Source organism: Mizuhopecten yessoensis, unplaced genomic scaffold, assembly GCF_002113885.1.
Source record: "Mizuhopecten yessoensis strain PY_sf001 unplaced genomic scaffold, ASM211388v2 scaffold5155, whole genome shotgun sequence".
In the NCBI taxonomy this organism is placed as follows: domain Eukaryota; kingdom Metazoa; phylum Mollusca; class Bivalvia; order Pectinida; family Pectinidae; genus Mizuhopecten; species Mizuhopecten yessoensis.
The window spans coordinates 584,643-595,156 of NW_018405907.1; positions in this window are offsets into that span (position 1 = coordinate 584,643).

Below are 10,514 nucleotides of genomic sequence, written 5' to 3' on the forward strand. Positions count from 1 at the left end.
GTCTTTTTTACCGTAGCAGTGCCACAGTATGTGACTGTAGAGCAGAGAATATAAAGTGTATACGTCTGTGTAGAGTAAAAAAATAATTGCAAACTGACTTTCCAGCCTAAAATAAAGAATCATTTTTGATCGACAACATTGAGAGTATTTGCACAAAGTTCTCATCAGTGCTCAGAATCAGGACACGCAATGCTTCCAGTGTGTGTTAATAATAATATACAGCATTTGATATAGCGCTCTATCTAGCTAACATATAAGCCACTCTAAAGCGCTCTACAGTACATATATATACTATTAATACAATTAGCATTTACATTAATCAATTCAATTTTGAGGAATTCGCAGAAGCTGCCTTATCAGGCGCTAACTACGAGTCCTATGCCACCTGGCTAATATCTCCATATGTATGTATGCTGGAGATGTGATGTGTTCTGTTAGTACTGGGACCGTGCTTCCAACGGCATCAATTAAAGTGACACCTCACTTGAATACTACAGCACAGATACCGCAACATCCACCCCAGACCATGTTATACTACACCTGGGTTGTTGGAGTTGTGTTGGCAGGAGAAAAACACTTTTTCTGATATTCCATGCGTCCGACGACTTCGAGGATCGAACCCCGACCGCCTGCGTGGAAGGCCGAAATGTCCGTCCTATTCAGATTCGTCAGTTTTATATCAATTAACTCACTGTCTGGAAATTCTGACAAATCGTATATGGCTGAATACCATCTACATAATGTTATCTTCAGCACAATATGATTCCTCAAAACACAAAAAATATTAATCTGCGATCTGACGCTGTATGGCCATGGCTGTTTTCTAACTCGCCTATTCCTGCCATGATGACTGCTAGAGGCGTTGAACTTGTGACGTCACAGCCGATAGGGTCCCATTCGCCGCGAGTTACGATTACGACCGGTTTTTATGCGGTTTTCGGATAATATAGAATATTAATATATTAGTTTCTATTTTCATTCGGGGTACACTTTACTACTCTCGGGTCCCTGTGGACGCAGATACGTCCTTTGTCGACATATCTAGATAACATTTCTCCAACGAAATCTGAGAACTTCGTGTATATAATAATGAAGAATGAAGTTTAGTAACACGTAATGCCCTTTTCATTATGCGTCGGAAACGTATGGTTGTGAGGCATAGATAACAAATGACTTCAAGGGATTAGGGGGTTGGATTAGTGTTTATAATTTGAAATAACGCTATGATTATGTCTGAATGTGCTTTATGTATTTTATATCAATTTCTTTTCAAATGAGATTTAGATCACTATTGCCTTAAACATTTAAAAGTGTGTAGGGGAGGGGTCGGGCGGTACCGATGTCATCAACGCCGACTTCAGTATCTGACGAATGACGGCATCATTCCTTTAAAATATTTTTCTAACATACATAATAGTTTTCTTGTTCAGAAATTCCCTTTCTTAAATCTGCAACACAGAGGTATTTTGATAGGAAATAAAATATATCATTTATATCTTTTAATTGGCATAAACATGTCCAGTATATAAAACCGTCCTTTTGTATGGTGACTATAATAATTATGTAACTTCTTTCAGATATAAGATAAGTAACTAATTCGTTTGTCAAGAGGTTGAATGAGTTTAGTATTTATTCCGAATTTGAAAAGAACAAATCAAACTTTACACTGTATCTATCTAAACAAAATCGTATTTTTTTTTAACATCTTTTATATCTCTAAGCACATTTTATTCTACTTAAAAATCATAAATTTATGTTTCTATTTGTAACTATTTAAAGATAATTTCAGCAAAATCACAATGTAATTCCTAACGTGTGAAGTCATCTTATATCAAATCCATTTTGCTAATTTACCTGGATATGTAAACCAGAACAGACCGGTGTGTTAGTTACGATGACCATGATCGCTATCAGGGGTGGCCTTAGCTCAGCGGGGGTGGCGTGCACTACCTCTCACCGGTACCTCACGTTTAGCCCCCGGGGCATCCCCATTTCAGTAAAGCCAGAGCACACCCACGCATGTACGATCAGCTTGGTCGTCTACTGAAAGGTCGCAAGGCCGTACGTATAATACCGGACGTAAAACCATCAATATCGATCTGTACTGGATCTTATTAAGATTCAGCTACCGTTTTTTGTCAGCACGTCAGACCAGAAACGTAAACGTCTCTGATCAGACACTTTGTTATAAAAAGTTTTGTTTTAAAAAATAAACATCGGGCGGTTCAAACAGAGGCGTATAAAACCAGTCTATACGCAGTACATACACTATAGTAAATTAACTCGGTAGTGAAGCGGACGTAAAACCTATCAATCAATCAATCAATCAATCAATTATAGTATAGTATATGTCTCTGGTTAAAGGATTTTAAAAGGGGATGGCCGGGGTAGTTTTTGGAACTGATCTCTTCTGTGTTGTGTCTTACGCCAAAGGTACGAACTTTTTTTATGTGACTCTAGATGTAAATTGAAGAATTTCGTCGGTATCACCCGGACAGATTTTGAGTACAATTTATTTTTTGCTTCAATGTTAATCGTTTTTTAATATATGAAGCATAATATATTTGATATATGGAAACATAGTGATGCTTATACTAATTTCACTATGATTAACAATACAGTAAAACCTCACTCCGGACATTAAGTCTAGTTGGCATTTCCTGTTGTCTGCAATATTAGTGAGGAAATATAGACAACCCGAAACTTTTGAACCCCACCGTTGTTTTCGCCTCTTCCTCTAGACTCGTTGATGGGGGCATTTTAATTTAAAATGAAATTCGTCATCCAAGTCAATTTGAATGGACAAAGTCTAACGAACGGGACCTACATTCCGATTTTTTCAAGATTCAATTAAAAGTTTGTTTACCTTGTCCTCCATGTTAGATAAAAAGCCGGACAGACCGCTCCGTTAGTTGTAGCGATTGTTTAAGATCTCCGATGTACACGAGAGTACTATGTACGTGTGTGAAAAAGGGTTGGAGGAATGAAACCACGGACTTAGATAATCTAATTCCGTGATGAAACACTGCTGGGTTGGGTCAACCCGAATACAGTTTATAAAAGGCGTTTGAAAAAATACAATCAAATCATCTCTATATTTGTAACTAAATCTGTGTCGCTTTACGTAAAACAGCAACGGCTAAATCATGAGACATTTGCAGTTTTGATACAAATAAACTTTTATATTTCGATTTCTATTCGCAGACAATATTCCCCATTATGTAATTTTCTTGTGAGATACAATAATACGTATTTTATTGTGTATTATTTGGTAAACTAGTAATCGTGCAAACTAATCAGGAACCGCTTGAATACTATAAAAAATAGCACCTCCATACCTGAGGCACGTGTCAACGTCGTAGCTGTTGGTTTGTGTACTGGACACGGCGATTAATACCGATAGAAACCAGTATGTACCCTTTATGGAATACAATATAGCAGATATAAACTATTTCAAAATAAGTACAAGCTATATAGGAAGATTACATGCAATGACTTGTTTATAAGCCTTTCCGGGACTTACCACATAACTGCTAATCAGGGACGGGATCACCATTCCAGATTTCCAATTTTGTGGATACATTTGGACTGAATCACGTCAAGTTACGTCAAGTTAAACAACCAAAAAAGTCTCTGCTAATATTCCTCAGGTTCATATTTTTCTCTAGTTATCGATGTCGAATTCGAATTATACTTCAATATTCTCTATCTCTTTTCTATACCTCAGCGGATTGAAACATTGTAATTATATATAATACTTCTAGAAATGTATAAGCTGTAGTATATCAATTCATAAAGAAAGCTCAATTGCTGTATTAATGTACCATTACTTCCTTTACCACCTATACCATCCTATATCATCTATACTTCCTATATCACCTATACCCTCTTACAGTAACTATACGTCCTATACCACCTATACCCTTCTTCATCATCTATACTTCCTAAACCACCTATACCTTCCTTCATCACCTATACGTCATATACCACCTATACCCTCCTACATCACCTTTACTTCCTATATCACGTTACCCTCCTACATCACCTTTACACGTCATATACCACATACACCCTCCAACATCACCTATACGTCCTATACCACCGATACCCTCTACATCACCTATACGTCCTATATCCCCTTTTCCTTCCTACTTCACCTTTACTTCATATACCCCTTTTCCCTCCTACATCATATTTACTTCCTATTCCATCTATACCCTCCTACATCACCTATACGTCCTTTATCACATATACTCTTCTACATCATCTATACCTCCTACATCAACTATACTTCCTTTACCACATATACTCGTATACATCATCTATACCTCCTAAATAATCCATACCCTCCTAAACCATCTATACCCTCCTACATCAACTATACTTCCTATATCGGATTTACTTCATATACCACCTACACCTATCACATCACCTTTACTTTCTATACAATCTATACACTCCTACATTGACTATACCCTACTACACCACCTATACCATCCCACGTCACCTTTACTTTCTATACCGTCATACGTCACCTTAACTTCATATACCACCTATACCCTCCTACATCACCTATACTTCCTAACCCTCCTATACCTTCTTATGTCATCTATTCCACCTATACCCTCCTGCGTCATCTATATTTCCTAAACCACCTATAACTTCTTATATCACCTTTACCATCCTACATCATCTTTACTTCATATACCACCTATACTCTCCTACATCAGATTTACTTCCTATACCACCTATACCCTCCTACGTCATCTATATTTTCTAAACCACCTATAACTTCATATATCACCTTTACCATCCTACACCATCTTTACTTCATATACCCCCTATACTCTCCTACATCACATTTACTTCCTATACCACCTATAACCCTGCTACATCACCTATAATTTCTATACATTCCTACGTCACCTCAACTTCCTATACCACCATAACCTTCTACACTACCTATACTTCCTTTACCACTTACACCCTTCTATATTACCTACAAATGTCAACTGTCTTTACCATTTATACCCCCTGCATTTATCTAGTTATTTTATTTAAGTAATTGTGTTCATTTATTTATTTCATTTTATTGATTAATTAATTAATTTGTTTTCTTTATTCAATTCATTTATTTTTATTTCAGTTTATTGATTTATTAAATAATTTGTTTTATTTATTGAATTTAATTATTTATTGTTGTTTTTTTCATTTGTGGCGGTTTTTTCCATTCGTGGTTAAACCATAATCAAGTTCTTTATTAATATTTTCAATATTTTCAATACTTAATTGAATACTCATAACTATTTTATTAAATGTTAAAAATTAATAATAATGTGTCCTCTTAATTCAGCTTAAAGAAATACCGAATACACAACTACTGTAGTAAAATTGCTAGGTCTCAATGATTTTCAATTATTATTATTATTATTTCTTTATTTCCTCCAAATTGAAGAGTTACAAAAATATACAGTGTAGTCAAAATACAAATCAAATATTATTAATTGATATTTACATGCACATAAATACATCAGTTAACTACAGAGATGAAGAGAGAAGTTAATGAAACTTGAATTAGTTTAGTAAATACAGAAAGAACAGCAAACCATACAAAATAATTAGAATGCCTGGGAATCCTGAGGTTTCCAAGGGTTGGGGAAAGCCCTACCAACAAGGTCTTCTCAGGCTTACCCACACATAAACACACACAAAATAAGAGAAAAAAATAAATAAAAAAAATAGCTAGACATTGCTATTGTACGTACGTTTTGTACGTGTTATATCATTATTAACGCTGATACAACAGCAACATTTTGTCAATAAAAATAGCATTATGCAGTACAAAGGTTACATAGTCAGTTGATCTTAATATGTGGGGAAGGCTACCCCCTAGTAATACATGAATTAAATCATAATCAGACAAAGAGGATGAGAACACGCCAAGTTCTATATCAAAAGCCGTACTTATAAGACACCATAGATCGTCTCTAAGACTTTCAGTTTTTGTACAATGGATTACTGTATGTGTTATACAGTCATTATGTAAAATACCACAAAAATGGCATAATTCAATAATATTTGTTGATCTTAAATTAGCACATAATCGAACTATATTGCTTATCTTGCTTAGATGTTCAGGGAATTTTAATGCTACTGTCCATAAAATATGTGGAGAAATTACATCATGAATGAGCAAAAATCTTGTGAAATCTGAATCGTTGTTCATTCTATCGTACATCATTAATTCTTCCCAATTATAAACTGCTTTATAGGAAATTGACTTCCATGATGAACTACTTGGAAAAACTGTATCTGATATATACTGCAACAGATAATTAAACAAATCATACTTGCGAAGTATTCTCACAATATCAGGAATAAAACCAGTTTGACAGGACTCCTTCAAAATATGCATGAATAGGCGTTTGAGAAATATAGTATGAGTTAAGTATTTACTGTCCAGTCTACAAAGACGACCGAGAAATAAAAGTTTTCTTATATCAATGTAACCTTCTATGGAGGTCCATCCAATTAAGGAGTTGGCCATATCAGTTCTAGTTCTAATGTTTAACCCTTGAATGGATTTTACGATAAAATTTTGAGCGCGCTCTAATTTGATTAGTTCTGTTCTAGACAGTTGCCATAGTTCACACCCGTACAGGGCAGACGGGAAAACTTTAGCCTTAATCAGCTTTGCAACTGTTAGAGGATTAAGGGTCCTAGGATGAGCACCAGATCGAATAAGAGCCATGGTTCCACTTTTTAGTTTCTTGCATGCAGACTCAGTTCTGTCCGATGTACACAATTTAAAATTCAAAACAACACCGACGTGCGTAATGTTTTCAACAACTGGTAATGCTTTACCATACAAATTCACATCTTTTACCAGGACTTGTCTTCTGCCTTTTGTAAAAACAACTATTTTACTTTTATCAACAGAGAATGAAAATCTCCATTTACGACTATAGTTTTCGCAAATTGTAACCATATCTTGTAAACCAATACTTGTGTTACTGATCAAACATATGTTATCTGCTTGTGTGGGAATATTAGCCCTGGTATCAATAACAAAAGCTCCTTTACCTGACGATTCGACATCATTTAGTAAATCGTTAATAAAAACCAGGTACATTTTTGCAGATAATGACCCCCTTGTAAGATCCCTCTCTTCATGAGGACAGGTGATGACTGGTGACCCTTAAAGGCGACATGACTTACAAAACCGGTATACATATTTTTTAATATAGTCAAAATTTTGCCTTTAAATCATATTTTGTACAGTTTCAGAGCCATTTTCTAGGTTGTATCTCACGCATTCCTGTAAATTAAAGGAAGTGCATAGACTACATAAATGTTTCATATAAGCCGACTGCTGTCTGTTTGGAAACGTTTCTGAATCTAGTAAAGAATCCATTCTGAGAGACAAAATTGCGGACAGACAGCCATCTTGAAATTTTTGAGATTACTTTGTTCGCGGTTTTTTTCATAAAAGGGAAGGAAACGGAGGTTTCATTTTTGAAACTTAAAAACGATGGTTACCCAATGCGGCTTTAGATCAGCGATATCGCAAGGAGACTATTAAACTAAAATACCCTGTTTCCAGCAAATACACACATGCATTGCAAACATTAAAGTACGTCCGTAAAATGACCCTAGCTGTTGATAGTACGTTAAACAATATCCAACCAATGTCACTACACTTGTTCTACTACAATCGGGAGAGTTAAGCGGAAAAAACCGTTCCGGAATGTTTGTTCAATGAACAACGGTAATATCACGTTGATATTTCGTTATCACCGCCACTAGTAAACAATGCACTGCTAAATTATATGGCGCATATCTAGTGGCGATACTAATGAACGAACGAACTGAAAGAAATATTCAGTGAAAAGTTTGTTTCAGTACGAGTTATTTCCCTTCAATCGGTCAATCAATTACACACATTCTAGCAACATCCCACTCCAATGAGTCTGTAACAACATCATAGACTATAATCAAAGTATCAAATATTTGTACCATACTGCATTGTCCATCACCAAATAATGGAGAACCTTCACAATGATAAAGAACCTTCTAATTCAAGGGAATTGACCTTCATGAAGACTTGACTAAACGTCATTAAACAAGAGGCCCAGAGGACCTCTATCGCTCACCTGAAAATGTAAGCAGTCATAGCAAAATAATTTAATATAAATAATTAAATTTTATACAGTACTTCAAATATTTCACTCTCAAACTTTGTTGACTCAATCTGTTGAAACTACCAGCCAAATATTATTATATAATCCTATGTTTTTTTGTTTTCTTCAGAAGTTGTTTAAAAGTGTTTGACATACTTTTCACTATGACCTTGTACGTGTAACAGTCTTATAAATCACGAGATGTTGTGGACTCGATGATATTTTATTACATGAAAAAAAACCCCGACATATTGCAGGGGATTACACACAGGTCATTGCCTGGAACCAAATGGACTGAAGCGTTCACCTCCCCAAATACAGCCAAGGCACAGCCTATTACAAAACTACTTTAAAAGGAAGGACTTAAACCTCTGAGTGCCAGGTGTGAAAACGTGGATAGAGGTCAGAGTGAGGTAGAAAGCAAGAACTTCAGATAAATCTTGTCCAATCACCATCCCTATTGTCAGTCACATGTCGATACATGAATATACTTAGACAGGTCACCTGTTCACCAACATTAAGGCTGCCCACCCAATCCCATTACAGGAATGACTTAAGGAATCCCATGCTTGTCTTTATTTAAATTCAAACAACACATTAATTATATACACTGATCACATATCCTAATGACAGAATAATTCAATCTGCCACATTAGTAGGTCAATGTCATTTTCTTTCTCAAACTTTGTCGGCTCTATCCCAAGCTACCAGCCAACCTTAAAAATCCATTCCTTTTGGTTCTTCAGAACAAATTGTTTGAAATCTTGTTGATCTCTGTGACCTTTGAAGTAGGTTGAGGTTATTTTTCATTTGCAAACTTTGGTGTGCTCTATCCCAAGAAGACACCAGCCAAATAGTATGATTCTTTACCGTCCAGTTCCTCAGAAGAAGTCGCTTGAAGTGTTTGACATATTTGACCCCTGAAACCTTGAAAAAAGGTCAAAGTAATGTTCATAAGCAAACTTTGTCGGGATCCACCCCAAGAAGCTACCAGCCAAAACGGACGGACAGACGACGGACTCCGAGCTAAAAAAATACATGTCAGAAAATGGTCTTTTCAATTTGACTTTTTTATTTCTTTTAAAGAAAGGCGTACGGCGATATAAAATATGGTTGTTAATTATTTTGGAACTTTGTTGGAGTTTGGTGGCAAGGTTTTCAAGCAGACTGTATGCATTCATTTAGGAACATACTTTGCCGGGTAGTTTATCTTTTTATATGAAGTTTAATTCATCCATGGATTGATTAGAACTGGCTTGCTTATTTGTGGTTTAAAATCCTCGCAACAATCAGGGTCGTACGAAAACGGGTGCCCAGTATGACAATGCCTGAGGAAGCGCTACAAGTTGACAGAAAAAAATGGAAATGAGACAGATCACAAGTGTTGCAATGGAGGCAGCAGATCAATGTTGGTATCGTCCGTATCCTCTTCGTACAGGACACTTGGTTAAGTTTAGTTTACTTTAACGTCCTATTAACAGCTTAGGTCAATTAAGGACGTGTCTCCATGTGTGTAGTGTATGCGTGCTAGCGTGTGTGTATGGAGGAGACATGGTATGTTGGCGTACAGGACACGAAAAAAACCATTAGCCGCCAGTTACGATCATGCAGTCGGATAAAGCAGGTTCATTCTTGGTTTCCTCAATATCCCTTTAACAGAAGACAAGAGACCCACATTAGTCGCCTCTGACGATCAATGCGTAGGATTCAGCAGGCCTATCCGTTCCCCGAACCTCCATGAGTTTATAAGAACTGATAAAAAAGCTAAATCCTTCATTTCACATGCAGATATTTGTATTGTTACACCTCAAGTGAATTTCTGGCTATTTGATTGGTTGGGAGATAATTAAACAAAAATCACTGTCACCCTCCGAAAATGCATTGGTTTTAAGGGGCGCGGGTAATATTGCCATGAGACAGAAAAATATCACATGCGCGAAAAATGTGCTTCGTTTCCCCACCGTGATGGTCACAAGACGGCAACAGCCGATTTTATCAAGCGCCGGTGCAATAGCGATTGTAAACAGCAGACTATCAACAAGCAAGATGTCATTATCGAGGTTTGCTGCCGTTTCTGATTTGTTTGTTTGTTTGTTTGTTTGATTTTGTTTAACGTCCTATTAACAGCTAAGGTCATTTAAGGACGGCCTCCCCTGTGTGCAAGATGCATGCGTGTAGTGTATGTGTGTGTATTTTGGGAGGCTGCGATATGTTCGTGTTTGTCTCCTTGTGATAGCGCGGAACTGATGCCGACTTTATAGTGCTACCTCACTGAAACATACTGCCGAAGACACCCAGCAGGACGCCCCACCCGGTCACATTATACTGACAACG